The sequence below is a fragment of the Martes martes genome (assembly GCF_963455335.1).
Source record: "Martes martes genome assembly, chromosome: 6".
NCBI classification, from domain to species: domain Eukaryota; kingdom Metazoa; phylum Chordata; class Mammalia; order Carnivora; family Mustelidae; genus Martes; species Martes martes.
The window spans coordinates 24,170,567-24,186,656 of record NC_137893.1 but is presented as its reverse complement, the minus strand read 5'-3'; the positions used below and the strand labels follow the sequence as shown (position 1 = coordinate 24,186,656).

Below are 16,090 nucleotides of genomic sequence, written 5' to 3'. Positions count from 1 at the left end.
CTGGCCCTAGGGGCTACTCACCTGACTTTGTCTGTCTGCTTGGCCAGAGGCAGTGACTTGCCCATCAGAGGGGCTCAAGGATTATTTGTCAAGGTGACCAACAATTTTAAGTAACGCCACCAATGGGTGTCCACTTCTCAGGAACAGTGAGACCCGGTAACCACCATCCAGGGTGTAACCTGGTGGTTCTGCCCCTTCGTGTGGGCGTCCGGTGGCCCACGGCTGTGCACCTTGCCTTCCTGATCTTAGCACTGGGCCTCCAACCCATGAACGGTCACAGAAGTGGCGGCTTTCCGTCGAAGTCCCCATCCTAGCCTGGCAATGGGCCTTTTACCTCCAATTATTCCCACAATCTCCCACTGAAGCTCCCCCGCCCCACCAGTGCCAGGACTGAAGGTGAAAGAAATGGGAAGGAGAACAGCACTGATAGACCCTGCCATTTCCAAGGCTGCATCACTGACGGAGGGCGTTTGCCATTTTTTTCTCCTGCTTCCTGGCTCTTTGCCCCTCCGGTGCCAATGTTAGATGGCTCCTCCCACTCTGGGCCCCTCCCACTCTGGGCTCCTCCCACTCTGGGCTCCTTCCACTCTGGCGCTGAGAGGCTTCCCTGGGGTAAATACACTTAAGCAACAGTGGGTGGAGAGGAGGGAAGTTTAAAGGAGTCTTAGGGGACTGAAAAATTATTTGGTGATACGTTCCTAAGTTTTTTCTGCTTAATACCCATAAATTTCAGGGGTCACATACGGTAACAGCTTTTGACTTACGATGTTCTTATTCTTGCATTGTATTTAAATCAAACTGTGAAAAGGTAGCAAGAGTAAAAAGAGTCTTTTAAAAACGCTTTGGGATCCATCACTGGGTCAAGCCATTTCTGTCCATCTCTGCCACCACTCTGTTAAAACGAGGACTGTGGGCACTGACAGCCAAGCAGCTGCTTGGTGTTGGACGTCGGCCCACCAGGAGTCCTCCCCTTCTCAGAAACTTTTTCTTGCCATTCCCCAGCCCCTGCCACCTGAAGACCTTTTAATGGCTGCCGAGGGCGAGGAAGGAAAGCACGCTTTGGCTAAACTTTGCAGGGCCACGTCTCACTCCGCGGGCATAGCGCACGGATATTCCCAAGACCGCTAATTAAAATGCCTACAGTCGGCCGGTACGCTCCTGTTTGATTGCCCAGGGGTTGCCAAACTCCCTGCTAATGCTGAACACAAATTAACAAAATGCTGTGTCAGCCTTTCTTGTCCCATTACAGCGTTATTGTCATATTTATTAGCATAGTTCCCTGTAGGACCCTGGCGGAATATCGAAAACTGGAGCTAAGCCCTCTCCGTGGCGCGGCACACGTCAGCCCTGCAACTCGAGCTCGCAGCAGCTCACCCCTCCACCCAAGACAAGCCGCCAGTGTTCTCACGCTGGTTGGGGACGGTCCCTCAAACTGTAATTATCTTCCACTCACGCTACTGTGAAAGGACTAGGCTGTTCACCGCTTTTACGTCAAAGAACAGTTCTTTATTCGTTTACCAAAATGTACCAACCTACAACACTACCATGAATTAATTACACACTGAGGGGAAAACAAACACAAACTTCACCCATCACGTTGTTCTAAATCGCATTAGCCTAATTGCTTGATATGCAGAATTAAGTTTACTTTTGCACGTCTCCCTCAGTTCCTCCCCCTCCCGTTCTGTGTCTGTCTGGCTGCCTGCGTCTGCGCTCGTCTGGGGGAGAAGTATTTTACCCCGAGTAACAAGAAGGTTAAAAAAGGGAGAAAACCAAACAAAACAAAACACCTCTTTGGAATGTCTGACAAGGAAGGAAAGGTATGTACCATTACAATTTTGTTCTTGGCAACAACAGGGACATATATCCTGATACCTTCCTTCTTTCCGCTTGCCCAGTAGAAAAATGTTCTCAAGTCATGCCGCAGGAGAAGAGGCAGAATGTAAATATTATATAAAAAGGGGGCACAGAGGCAGTCTGTGTGGAGAATCAAGGGCAGGGGAGTCATGTATAAGCAAATCTTGAAAGACGCGAAGAATTTCATCACCTGGAGAAGTGAGGGAAGAGAATTCCAGGAGCCAGGGGATCGAAAGTGGAGAAACACAGAGGTTTCGAGAATCAATGGGGAAGGGCAAAAGGCTCACATGGCCTTTTTCATTTCTATTTTTGCATGTTTTACACTATGTATAACATATTAAGGTATTAGTATGTTTTTAATCTATGATACATACATTGGAGATGTGCACTCGAGGAATTATTTACAATAGGGAACACAATCCAAATATTTGGCAACCATTGACATAAGGGAATCTATCTGAGATTTCTAAGCAACTGAGTGGCTAGAGCATGTGGGTGTCTTACAAAAGTAACCTTGTGTGATGCATGAGGCGGGGTTGGGAGGAGGACTGCAGGCAGAGAAGTGGAGCTGGAGGCCACAGCTATGGTCCAGGTGGAGGGTGCTGGTGAGAACCTGGACAAGGCCAACAGAGAGGGTGGAGGCGGGAAAAGGAGCAAGTACAGGAAACTCTTTCGGAAAAGGAGCATCAGGTAGGACTTCCATTTGGAAGGCACGGGGTAAGGAAAGTTTGGGATTCTGAAACTGTTACTTTCAGAGGAGTAGCAGTGATAGCTTTTGTGAAGACAGAATAAAGGAGAAGCTATGGGGAACAGGGCAAATGAGAAGTCCAGCGTTGGAAACGTTGAGTTTAGGGCGTCGATAGAACATGTGGGTGGAGGTGGCCGCTGAAACAGTTGGAATTCCAGCCTGGAACCCAAGGAACTAGCCAAGTAAGACTCTGAGTACATAACCCCCTTACGTGGGGACCCGTCTCCTTTTCTGCCCGTGTCCTTCAGTCCATCTAGAAAATGCAAGGAGTGCCTCTCTGTGCTAGGCCCCCTTCTCACGTGTCAGCAGGCAAGGGCTGTTAACAAGCAGAGGCCATTTCTGGGCTGAAAAAGCTGATCCCTGGCACTAGCTATTTGGCCATTGGCCTCTGTCCTGGAGGTTCACACAACAATCTCGATGCCATCATTTCTATCAGGTGAGGAACCCAAAGGCAAGCACACTCATTCTCACTCCTCTCACTACAGCCCTCCCCACACTGCCTGCCACATCAGGACCCAGAATCCACTGGAAACCTTCAGGCAGGGGCACTGGCATATGGATAAAGAAAGTTGCCAACCAAGCCCCCAGGAAATCCATTGACCCCTAGGCAAGGCAGTTCTCATTTGTGCTTTCTCTTGACACTTGGGACATCACCAAATGTGAGTGAGGAGAGTGTTGGAATTTTTTTTTAAGTTTGGTTTTTTTTTTTTAAGATTTTACTTGTTTATTTACAGACAGAGATCACTAGTAGGCAGAGAGGCAGGCAGAGAGAGAGGGGGAAGCAGGCTCCCCGCTGAGCGAAGAGCCGGATATGGGGCTCAATCCCAGGACCCCGGGATCATGACCTGAGCGGAAGGCAGAGGCTTTAACCCACTGAGCCACCCAGGCACCCCAAGTGTTGGAATTTTAAAAGCAAGTATTTTTAAACTTCCCCATGCTCGGACACCATGCGTTGCTCATAACTGTTTTAGGAAAACAGTCAGAGCCAGTTGACGATGACTGTGGCTGACGATTCAAGAATGCAAGATTTTTGTCCCAATCCAGTTACTGTCATTGATCCTGGAGCAAGACATTGAACTAGAGCACCTCAGTCTCCTTGCCATGAAGCTTGACTACCTCATGCAGGTGCAGGACTCACTGATTTTCTGTTCTGCAATGACACTTTAAGCCAAAGAAGCCAGAGATGAAATCGTTGACCTTAAGATTTTTATCCCGTTTCTGGGGGCAGTTTGGACACAAATCCACAGAGATAGGACAGAAGGTGAGTGAAACTGATGGTGCTACATAGCATCATCTAAACAAGCATGGGCCAGAGGGGGACATGAAAATGTCCAGCTGCCTTTATGGCCATGGGACATAGACTGACCACAGCTCCTATGATGTCATATTGTATACATCACATCTGAACTGCTTGTCACCACTGAGCCGGACTTAACACTAAGTAGTGAGACAGGGTATCAGTGACCTGGACTTTCAGGGCAGACATTCTGTCACTAGAGGACTGAGTCTGCTGTGACATACAATCCTGCGTGGGAGCCTGCAGGGAGCCTGAGCTGCAGCTGTAGAACTGTGGGCAGCCCAAGGCACTGCCAGTAAACATGGCGGCCAGCTGTGGGATGCTGGGAAATGGCCACTCCTGAGAGGGCGGCCAGAAATCTAAAGGATAGCTCAAACTTCCTCAGAATTAAAGTCACCTCCAGGGACATTCTCTAAAAGCTGCTCTGCAAACCAAAGGATAACTTCAAGAGACTTTATGGGAAGGACTCAGAGGACCATGTCCCTATGGGTGAAGGAGCTATACCACCTGGGATTTTAGTTCTAAGCCCCTGGACTGGAGACACAGACAGCCTAGGGCTCAAAGCAGTGCTTAATCAAACTTCAGATCCCTTAGGTACAGCCTTTGTCCCCCTGAAAATACATGCTTTTGATGGTAACTCTATATGGAATAAAACTTCTCTCATTTTGATTCCTAGCAAATGGAGATCAACTATATATATTTTAAGACTTATTTTTTAAGACTAATTTTATGAGCCAAACCATCAAGAGTTGGACGCTTAACCAACTGACCCAACCAGACACCCCAACATCAGTTATATTTTATAGTGAAACTTACCTTCTTTTTTAAAGTGGAAAATCTTGGGGTTCCTGGGTGGCTCAGTTGGTCAAGTGTCTGCCTTCAGCTCATGTCCGTGATCCCAGGGTCCTGGGATTAAGCCCTGTACCAGGCTCCCTACTCAACAGGGAGTCTGCTTGTCTCTCTCCCTCTGCCCTCCCCGCCCCCATCCATGCTGTCTATCTAAAATAAATAAATAAATAAATATCTTTCAAAAAATGAAGTGGAAAATCTTTCTCTCTTAGGCATCAAAAATAATCCACAATGCACACTACAAAAGAAAGAATGCCATTCACACGCGTTTGGGTTATCAGCACATGTAAAACTATTCCAAAGTGTGTGGCTTATTTTGGCTCATCATTTTTGAGTCAGGAATTCAGGAAAGGCTGGACTGGACAGTTTGTCTCTGATCTGTGTAGCATAAGCTAGGGAGGCTGGGATGGAAGGATTCGCTTTCCAAGGTGGTTTCTTCATCCACACACCGAGTAGCTCTATGTTTCTTGCCTCTTTCTCTACCCCACCTTGACGTCTTTTTGTTCAGGGTCTTCTACAGAGCTTTGGCTCCTGGCAGCTTGGCGACCTTGGGGCCATTGACCTCTTCTGTGGCAGTTCAGGGCTCCAAGGGTGAGCATTCCAAGCCCCAAGGAAAACTGCAAGACTCCTGACGTCAGTCCTGGAACATTACTTCGGCCATTCTGTGAACCAAGCAAGTCACTTAGAACAGCCCAGAGACAAGGAGAGGGGAATGAGACCCCACAGCCTCATGGCAGGAATGTCAAAGAATCTGTGGTCATGTTTATTCCTCTACCACATTTTTATGTACTCAACAAGGAGAAAGTCCTCACACATGGGAATTCCACATCACAGATAAACGTGTATACCATATACCCAAACTGATACAGGAGCGAAAGCGTGGGTTTGGCTTTGAAATCAGTTATAGGACTTAATGGATGACCTTGAGGCATTGAAACTCACTGCTTAAATTCACTGAAGACTGAAGTTTTGTCTGTGAAGCAGAATAACCCTACATTCCAGGACTATTGTGTGGATAACTCACACAAAGCCTACATCATCCAGGTCCCTCAGTGGCTTTTAATGCTTTTAAGCAGACCCAGAGAATAGTGAGGATTTCACCAACGTGCTTCTAAAATACTGTATTTATGATAAAACCAGTGCATAATCTGAAAGAGAATGAAACGTGGCAGAAAAGATCTTCTCAGGCTCAAAGCTACAGTTTTTATTTTATTTTATTTTATTTTATTAGAGAGGAGAGTGTTTTTTTTTTGTTTTTGTTTTTGTTTTTTTAAGATTTTATTTATTTATTTGTCAGAGAGAGAGAGAGAGAGAGCGCGAGAATGAGCACAGGCAGACAGAGTGGCAGGCAGAGACAGAGAGAGAAGCAGACTCCCTGCCGAGCAAGGAGCTTGATGTGGGACTCGATCCCAGGACGCTGGGATCATGACCTGAACCGAAGGCAGCTGCTTAACCAACTGAGCCACCCAGGCGTCCCTTATTTTATCTTTTTAAAGATTTTATTTATTTATTTGACAGACAGAGATCACAAGTAGGCAGAGAGGCAGGCAGAGAGAGAGAGGAAGGGAAGCAGGCTCGCTGCTGAGCAGAGAACCCGATGTGGGGCTCGATCCCAGGACCCTGGGATCATGACCTGAGCCAAAGGCAGAGGCTTTAACCCACTAAGCCACCCAGGTGCCCCTCAAAGCTACAGTTTTTAGAGGAAATCCACTACAAGCATCTTCATGGAATGTGCAAGTTACCCCCCGAATTTCTGCCATGATATTCGAAATGCCTCTACTTAGCAATCACGTACAGAACTGGCAGAACAGCACCAGCTTTCTGAAACGACCATTAATCAGGCATTTGGGGAGGTAGGAGAAAGTGAAATTCATGACAGGTTGGTATGCTCTGACCCACAGGTGCTCCGCGGTGGTGGCAACACTCCCCGAAGAGGGGCATTTTGGAAATGTGTTGGATATGGTTTTACCTGGTACCATGTTGGGGTGCTGTGAGCACTCCTGACCTTTAAGGGCAGAGACCAAGGATGCTGGACAAATGGAGCCGCCCACACAATGGAGCACTGTGTCCCCGTATGGTCACACGAGTGAAAACCTCATTTTGGTGAGCCTAGAGTTCACCTCATTCTACATACAAACTTATTTTTACGTAGCTGTAATATATACTGTATTTTCCAGGAATGCAAATAATACATAGATCAAGGGAAGCCTGTTCTCTATTTTGTTTAGGATTTCAAGGGTTGTTTACGATTTGGGAAAACCATGTCACTGGCAGGAGGACCAGCTTGTGTTAACCGAGTCGCCGACAGCCCTGTTTGAGGCCTCAGTGTGGACAGCGGGTGTCAAGCACCGAACTGCATCATTATGGCGCCCAGAGCAGGGCGCCTGCACCGGAAGTAATTACAAATTACTTTGCTTTTACTCCTCTTTATAGTTCAGGTATGACATTACACTGGGTTTTCTCCAATAAGGGATGCGGGAGGACTGCATTATCTGGGAACTTCACTCTGGGATTGTCAATAGGGCATTAAAAACATTTGTAATGAAAGTGAGGGTTGAGTCTGACAGGACTGAGAGCCTACTGCTTTAAAAGAAGTTTGCTGTGGATCCAAAATGCCTTCCCAAGTGGAAACACCAGGGAATCATTTCCTTTCTGGAACCTGCTGGACCTGGGAGCAGCCCAGCCAGGCTGAGCAGGAGCAGCTGGCTCTGGGGCATGAAAGGGCTCTTTCTCTTCAGCCCTCACAGGTGAAAAGTCATGGACGCCCCACTGGCTTTTCAACACTGAAGGAAAGACTCAGCAGGCCTCACACGGCCATGTGACCCTCCACAAATTATTTAATGTGAGCCTCAATTTCCCTACCTGTGTAATAGAGATTTAAAAAAAAAAGCCTCATAGTGACTTCCTGTGTGGTTTAAGTCGGACAAATGAGATAAAGCGTGGCAAGTGCTTCTCTCGGCATCCCTGAGCATACACGGCTCAATAAACGGATTACGTATTTATTCCCATTTCTCCAGCACTTTACAGTTTACAGAGACCTTTCCCAGATACTGTTTCCTTTGAACTTTATTTGCATTAACCCAAAGAGCCTTCCCATCAACTTTCAGAGCACTGTATCCCATGATCTGATCAACTAGGGTGACACCAAAAATGGCGCAAGTTCTTTCCACAACACTGTGCTGTCTTCACCCATGCTGGCGTTATCATTCACGCCATCACTCACGCAACAAGTGTTTACTGAGGACTTGCCACATTCAAGCCACTGGGGCTCAGCAGTGGGGACTGACAGGGAATACCATCCCCCAGGGAGGAAGGGAGGCCCAGGGTGGCCACCATATTGGCCCCCGTCACACTGGTGACCGTTCACCTGGCTTTTCCCACTCAGAATCCATCCTGTTCCATGGATATTTACTCTCTACCTCTCTGAGGACAAAAGTACCCCCAGGAGGAAATTCCTGAATGAGAGAGCTAGGGGAAGTTCTGGAGGGGAAAATGTCTGTGCTAAAAAATCCAAGTTTCCAACAATGGCAGAGGAGGCGGCCTCTTGAGAATGGAGTCTGTGCCGGCTGCATCCTTTGCAGACCCTGGGGACGAGTCTGAGGCTTGCCCTGGGAGGGAGGAAGGCCTTTATAATCCATTCAATCTAAGAATCTAGGAATCACTTCGAGACCACTTCTCAGAGTATAGGGTTTTGCTTTTAATTTATCCCTCCAGATGTCATATAAACGTTTTTTTCCCTCAAGTTCATTAGTTTGGTTACATTTTAACCTTCCAGCTTCCAAAGAGGGGTGAATGGACTTGAACATGGTCTGGAACTTAAGTAATTGCATGGTTCCAATGTAAATTCTTCTTAACCTGCCCTAAATCTGTATTCTCGGGGAAGAGAAAGAAAGTCCCCTGGAAACTGATAATCTACCAAGTACACAAGCAGAATACAGGAAACCTTGGCCGAAGGAGGCCTTGGGTTTGCTCGACTTTGTCCAGGAAGCTGTGTAACCCACACTATCCACTGTTAGAAATCTATAAGGACCAGCCAGGTCTTTGGTCCCATGGAATTTTTTTTTCTTCAGGCATGAAAACATGAAATATAGTCCATAAAAACAGTGACCCAACCTGTGCCCCGAAATATATTTTTAAATGATTATATTTCCAGTTTTTTCTACATCACTCTGGTCTCGATCCAATTAGTAGAAACTCAGCACTTGACCTTAGCAGAGGCTGGGGCTGATTTGGAAACATATGTGAGACAAACTTTTCTGAACGTCCTTTTCCCTTACTCCGCTAAAAGAGAATTTCAGTCCCTTTATTTGTTACCAGGTTTGTGACAAATGACTTCTAACTGAAAGGGAGGGCAATAGAAAGAAAAGACCAGTCCTCCATACTATTTCAGATCACTGGCCCCATACATTGGCACATACATCACACCCAACTTGACTTTATAACTTCAGTTCCCTGGAGAGAGTTTATATTCACCTGGTCTCATTAAGGCAACACACAACTGTAAAGGTCCCACTCTGGGACCAATTAACTATTTCCCTATCAGGCACCAACATAACCACACCATGCAGTTTGCTCTCTTTCTTTATGTCAAGTACTTAATGTTAATTATGTTACAAACACTCAAAACAAACACTGTATTTTCATACTGTGGGTAGTGATTTCAGACACTAGAACTAGTTGGGGGTTTTTTCTCCCACTCTTTCTGTGCTTTGTAATTTGTGTACCCAAATGTCAATTATCTACAGCTATCCTCTTGAAGCATTTTTACAAATGAGTTCTTAAGAGGGATACAATCAAATATGCTGGAGCATCTCATGGCATCTGAATGGGATTATATTATATTATTACATTATATTATATTCCCAACATAAGGGGAAATGCACAGATGGGCATGTCCTATACTGACCCCCAAATCTCATGGCAAACTCCCCTAGCATAGGCAACAATGGCAACAACATGAACCAATGATGCACATTTCTCAAGACTGAAAAATGACCGAAATCTATTCCCAGAGTGGCGTTCTTTACTGATCAATAAACCCAGTGCCTCCCACAACATTTTTGAGTTATTCCCTTTGGGATGAACAGCATAGCTTAATAGCTAATTGTTAGATGAAGTCTTGATATTACCATAATTTCCCAAAAGTGAGGATACCAAATCCCAAAGGGCTGTGAAGAAAAGCAGTCAGGCTCTTTCTCAAAAGGCCGCAAAGAAAGAGAATAATTCCTGTTGGCTTGTGATAGTGTAGAAATGGCTAGGCCCAAAGGAATTGTTCCTTACGTGACCTCCAGATCCTGTCTCCAAAGCAAAAAGCACAAAGGCGACAAAGCTATCTTTCGCCCGTGGTTTTCTCTCCGGTTCTTCCTTTCCTTGTTCAAAGTTGCCTATCAGACAGGATTAAAATCCTGCCACCAGGCCCCCCAGCCAGCTCGAAGACTGCATCCAGGGCAGACCCTCAGATATGGCCTCTGTGATCTTAACCTTGGTCTGGGGGCAGGGCTCGCGCCCAGCTCCGCACACCGGGGAAAAGCAGACGCCTTGGTGTTTGACCCTGGTTTTCTCAACAGAACGATGATGTCCCAGGATGACTTGTGGACAAATATGAAAGGAAAAAGAAAAAATCCTTTCCCTCCATCGAAAAGGAAATAACGCTATAAGCTACCCATTGGCCATTACTGAATCTGGTCTGAACTGCACCAGCGGGTACCAGGGGTGGGAGGGTCGGTGGGCAGGGATGGTCAAGTACTCGTTGGAAGGGCCACGGAACAGGCTCTCTCCTTTGGGTTTTATCTCACTACTTCTTTGTTAAGGGTCATTTTCCGATGACTGGACTGGGACCCAATGAGGGTAATTCTTTGCTCTGCCAGCCCAGTGTTTGTTCCTAAGTTTATACTCATCCTCATGAAAGTTTCCATGTTTCTTTAGGATTAATTTCAAGCCATATGTTTCTGTTTTGAAACTACAATGGCTTTTGCTCTGTAACGATCAGCACAGAGAGAGAAAAAGGGCAAAGGCTTTTGTTACCAAATACTGAGCTCCCAAAAGTTGAGTCACTATCATGGGGCTAACTAGACAACGTCACCACCTTGCAAAACACAGCATTGACACTATTTTTCCCTGGCATGTCAATTTTCTCCTAACAGCCAACTCCACTCTTTCTGTATTGGATGCCTTCTGGAGAAAGCAAAGACACCACTCCTCAGCCAAGCCCCTCCCTCAAAGGGCTGGCACAGCCTGCCGGCAGGAGTACACAATCATTCTTGAAAATTAGCAACACCAGGACCAGGTTCCGTTTATCCCATCGATCAAGGCAGCTGCTGAAAAAGAAATGCACACATGCTTCCCCACAAATGAAAATTAAGGTGGAACATGCCTGCATCGGTGGGAGAGTCAAGAGGGGTTCCCATGGTTCTGTGCCACCAGATTCTCTCTAAAACACACCTGGTCCAAGGATAACAACAGCCATTGCAGGGAATCCTACAGTGTGGATCTCCGAATATAACCCCCTTGGTCCAGGGCGTCCCATAGACCCAGTGGAATGCTTTTCAGCTTAATACAGAGTGAGAACTGCCACCGGGTAATAAATTCCTTTCTGTCCTAAAATAGTAGCCCACGAGGTCATCATCGCAAGAAGCGAGAGGTGTTTTATCTCCTCGGTGGTAGCAAAGTGCCTCTTTTGATTGAAAAGTGCTGATTTATCCCAAAATGCACTACTCCTGCCTGCTGCTCATCTCCATCCCACCCTCCTGAAGGATGTTTTTGACCTCGTCGACGCTGCTAGCTGAACCCAGCAGCAAACTTTATTACCAGCATGCCTTCCTCACCAGACTTGGCTGAGAGAAGCAAAAGCCCACCCATGCTAACATTTGAAGGACCCATAAGGAGGAGAGGGAGGTCTGACTTCCAGAGGAGTGATTTGCACTCATCGCCGCTTGCCTTCTGGCCACTGTGGCCACATAGCAGCGTCCCTCATCGGGCTTCCCCTGAACATCACCCAGCAGTGACTAGCGGCACGGAGGAGTACTTGTGCGTGGGGTGGGGGGTTCACTGTGGAGCCAGCTGCTCTGTCTGCCCAGTGCTCCTGTACCTCTTCAGACACTCACATGTGTAGGTCAAAAGAAGCCAAATTTCAATCGGCCACGAGCATAGCCAAAATGGCCCTTCTGCCCGCAGCTCCTCTTCTCTGAATCTCAACCTAAATCTCAGCGTCTGACAAGCCGCGGGTGAGAGTTTGCAGAAATATTAGGGAAGAACCCTTGCCAGAACTGAAACCGAGATGAAATCAACAATGAAAAGCACTCGGAACCTCCTGGGCTTGCAGCCAGAGCCCTGGAACCTAGCATGCACCTACCAACAAATGCAGGCTTTGCCACCGCGATTTATAGCAGAGATGCTCACAGAGATTTATAGTGGAGACTAGAGTGTGGTACTCTTGCAAATGCAGAGGGTTGGGGGGAGTGGAGGTAGAAAAGGACAATGAAAAAAGAGAAAGTGGCAAATTCCCATGCAATCTAAACAGTCTGAGCCACTCCTTTCAATCTCAGAAACGTTACCGTGATTGGGACGATCTGAATGGTCTTCGAACCTCATTGGAAAATGTCACAATAGATGTTTGAATTAAAATCCAGTAGATTTGCCAAAAAACCGATTGTTTAAAATTGGCAGCATTCCAGAGAACTTAGGAGGCTGCATACTGCCCGGGGCTGAGAGAATTGCTAATTCCAGAGAAAGTTAATTATCACCTTATTGATAAAGGGGTAATTTTTAAAGCTTATGGTGTGGCTTTTGTGACTCATTAATTAAAATTTAGAGACGTTTACCAGACACAGTGGTGGCTTCTGTTACTATATATATATATATATATATATATATGCATATATATATATATGCATATATATATGCATATATATATATATATATATATATATATATATATATATATATATACACCAAACAATTTGATTTTTCTCCCAGGGGCTGTTATTAATCCCCCTCATCTCTCCTCACCTGTCTGCCTTCGGAGGCAACAACAACAACAACAACAAAAAAAAAACATTAAAAACGCGTAAATCTCAAACCAGCCTTTGGGGAGCTGGCTGAATTAAGATGTCCAAGGAGGCGCTTAAACAAAGCTCCCTCCTAGGTAGGTCCAGGGCGCCCGCCCCCACGACGAAGCACGGACGCTCACACCCAAAGGGACTGCTTGTCCCTTCGCAAACTTCGGCTCCAAAATGTGAGACCGAATTTTACGCCCTTGGGTGGTGAGATGGAGTGAGATGCCCCCTCGTTTCTCTTCTCTCCCTCGCCGTCCCCGAGTCAAAGCAGGTGCCTGGGAGGAAGAGGAGCGGCGCAGGCTGAACCTGGAGGGGACTCGGCAGGGGAAGCCCCAGGCCGGCGCCGGCCAGCGTCGCCTCCCAATCGGCTGGGGACGCGCGGGCTGCGACGGGCGCGCCCCGGGGTCCCGGGCGTCCGCCCGCGGCCGAGGCTGCCGGGGGCGGGGGGTGGGCACCGGGCCGGGGAGGGACGACGCCCCGCCGAGCCCCGCCTGGGAGCCTCCGGGAGCCCGCTCCCGGCTTCCGTCCGCCCCACCCCTGCCTGGACCCGAGCGTGTCGGGGTCTGTGTGTGTGTGATGCATCCCCGATCTGCAAAACAGCCTGAAACGGAACTCCCCCAACCGTACGAACGGGTATTCCTCTCCGAGCGCGCCTCCTTCGGATTTCGGGGAACTTCAGGGATGTTGCCTTCAATGGGTTGGAAGTGTGTGAGCTCCACGATTGAGATGGAGACATAAATACATCCACCAAGTTAGGAGAGGCTGGATGCCATCTGCTTGTGATTTTCACATCATTGCAAGTTAAAAAAAAAAAATGTTTAAATTCGATCTTTGCGCATTGGGGCATCGCTCGGATTTTTGGAATAAGCCAATACGAACGACTCCACGTTGAAAAAGTCATGACTTTCTTGAATTTTCAATAGAAAAGTTCCCGCGGCGGGACGACAGCACGTGGGGCTGGCTGGCTTCCCAGCAGCTGGTCCGCGAGTCCTACCTGCTGCTGGCGAGCACCCCGCGCGACCCCAGCCCCCCGGAGCCGAGAACCAGAAAGTGAAACTGCTTCTGCTCGTTTCACTTGCCTTGAAAACACACCACCAAAAGCAAATAAGTGACCGAAAGCGATTTACTCCTGTTTCTCTTATTGTTTTCTTTCTATTATCATTCATTTACTTTTTTTTTTCCTTGCGGCAAAATAAAAGTCATTTTGGTGCCACAAGGAAATGTAAACGTATTAAGCAGGGAAGAACTGGGTTTTTGGGTGGGATTTGCTCTTGTGATTCGACAAAGCAAACCAACTGAGAGATTTGCCAAAATATCACAGAGACTGTCCACATACACAATTTAAAGAGCTGAAGAAAACATATTCACATTTAAAAAAAAAAATTTGCGTAAAAGCATAGGTTTAAAAGGTAAAGATCTGAAGCCATCAAACAACTTCCCTAAAACCGAAGTTTCCACCGTTAAGGTTTTGTTTGGGTTGAGTTGATCACCACTGTCTTTCTAGGTAATCTTCACCCAACTGCTACTGCTCAGTAGCTGCCCCCCTTATTTTCTCAGTCTGGTTCTATCAAGCAACACACACACACACAAATGCTCCACACAAATATTGTGCCCCAGGTAGTTTACTTTACCACACTGTAAATTCCTTCATAGTTATTTTTGCGCTTTCACTCCAAATATTCTGTTTTTTTAAGTCTTAAGAAAAAAAAAAAACGACTATGTCTCCCACTCTTCAAAAATGGTTCCTCTGGTTGAAAAGAAAGAAAAACACGAGAGTATACAACATCTCGATTCTGACGTGTCGCCGGGATCACTTTCTCAAGTACCACAGTGTCTGAGACCAACCAAAAGCCACTTTCTCAGAAAGCTACTGATTGTCTGACCCTCTTGAGATGGTCAAAGGATCCCAAGACAACACCATGAGGCGCCTCTCCATTACTATTAGGGGTAGCGGAAAGAACTTGGACTCAGCACCTCAATTATGGGTCAAATGATTTCTACACAGCTGACACCACCCTCATCCACTGTCCTGTCCTACTCAGCAACCTGGAGAGGAAGCTTTGTGCACCGGGTTGTAGTCACACAACACCCCACCTGGGAAGAAGGTGACTCCGTATTTGAACTTGGGAAAACTGATCCTGACGCTCCATAGACACCTGATTTTTTTCCTCCAAAACTAACCAGTACCCGCTACTAGCAGTAAATAGTATTCTCATCTATCTTGATAAATTAAGAAAAAACAGCACAAAGACATGTAAAATATTCCACCTGGGATAGAAATAATAAAACTCAATTTTAAAAAGTACTCTTGTGAGTCACAACACATTAATTTTACTAATTAAATTTTAGTAAATATGTTTATCCCAAGACATAGAACACTCTTTGAATTAGAACCAAACCAAACAAAAGCAAAGCAAAATCATCATGCAAAAAAGTAGAACAGTTATTTGAGTTCATATTTGGGGAAAACCAAAACAACTTTCTACGTCTCTCAATGCAGAGTTAAAGAGTAATGAACGTGTAAGTACCCCAAATTAATAAACTATATAATTCTAGGCTACCTCTTCCTCTCTGCGATCTGGTTAAGAAATCAAACATTTTTGTTCTGAGTAGGAGGAACTGAAGTTACCTGCTGGCCTCAGTGGTTTGAGTGCAGGACACTCGGGCATTGCCATGGAGGGAGGCATGCAAGCCAGACACACTGGAACAGGTCACCTGTCATGCTGACAGTAGAAAGAGAAGGATCCCCTGTCAATGGCACGCCCTCCAGTTATGCATCTCCCTTACCTACGGCTGGTTCACCGGAGCCCTGATCAGATTCTTGACCAGGCCGGGAATGTTGACTCAGAAGACAGATGACTTTCAGTACATGCAAACCGAGTATTACAAAAGCTAATCTTCCACCCGTGTGTTAGTAGCTCACAGTGAGTCTCCAGCAGCCCCGCTCTCCGGCTGCAAACATCTCATTAGACTAATGCATTCAGCACAGGCAGAAAACTCGATTTACCATAGCTACAGCAATGAATTTCCATTACGATGACAGCTTCAACCACATCATGTCCGGAAAACCAGCCAACCACTGGCTTTTAAAGAACACACACATTTTACATGCAGAAAACGAGGCGTGTGTGTGTGTGTGTGTGTGTGTGTGTGTGTGTGTTTCGTGTTTCCTTCCTCTTAGCAGCCCAACTCAGAGAAATGTGTGGTGTAGCTTTTTGCCGACATGAGCTGCAGGGTAATGACACTTCTGCTTCTTTGGTAGTTACGTCCTTGTAATAACCTGAA

The 16,090-nt window shown here is 46.5% G+C and overlaps 1 protein-coding gene across 2 annotated transcripts in view; it reads right to left on the bottom strand.

Moving 5' to 3' along the window:
• Positions 1-15,867, bottom strand: part of SCML4 (Scm polycomb group protein like 4) — a 99,203-nt gene extending 83,336 nt beyond the window's left edge. The window contains exon 1 of one of the 2 annotated variants that reach the window (XM_080805153.1): positions 15,593-15,867. The gene's annotated coding sequence lies outside the window, so the exon portion shown is untranslated. The remainder of the gene's footprint in view (positions 1-15,592) is intronic. The other variant, XM_080805152.1, reaches the window with a different exon arrangement.
• Between the last annotated feature and the right edge of the window lie 223 nt (positions 15,868-16,090).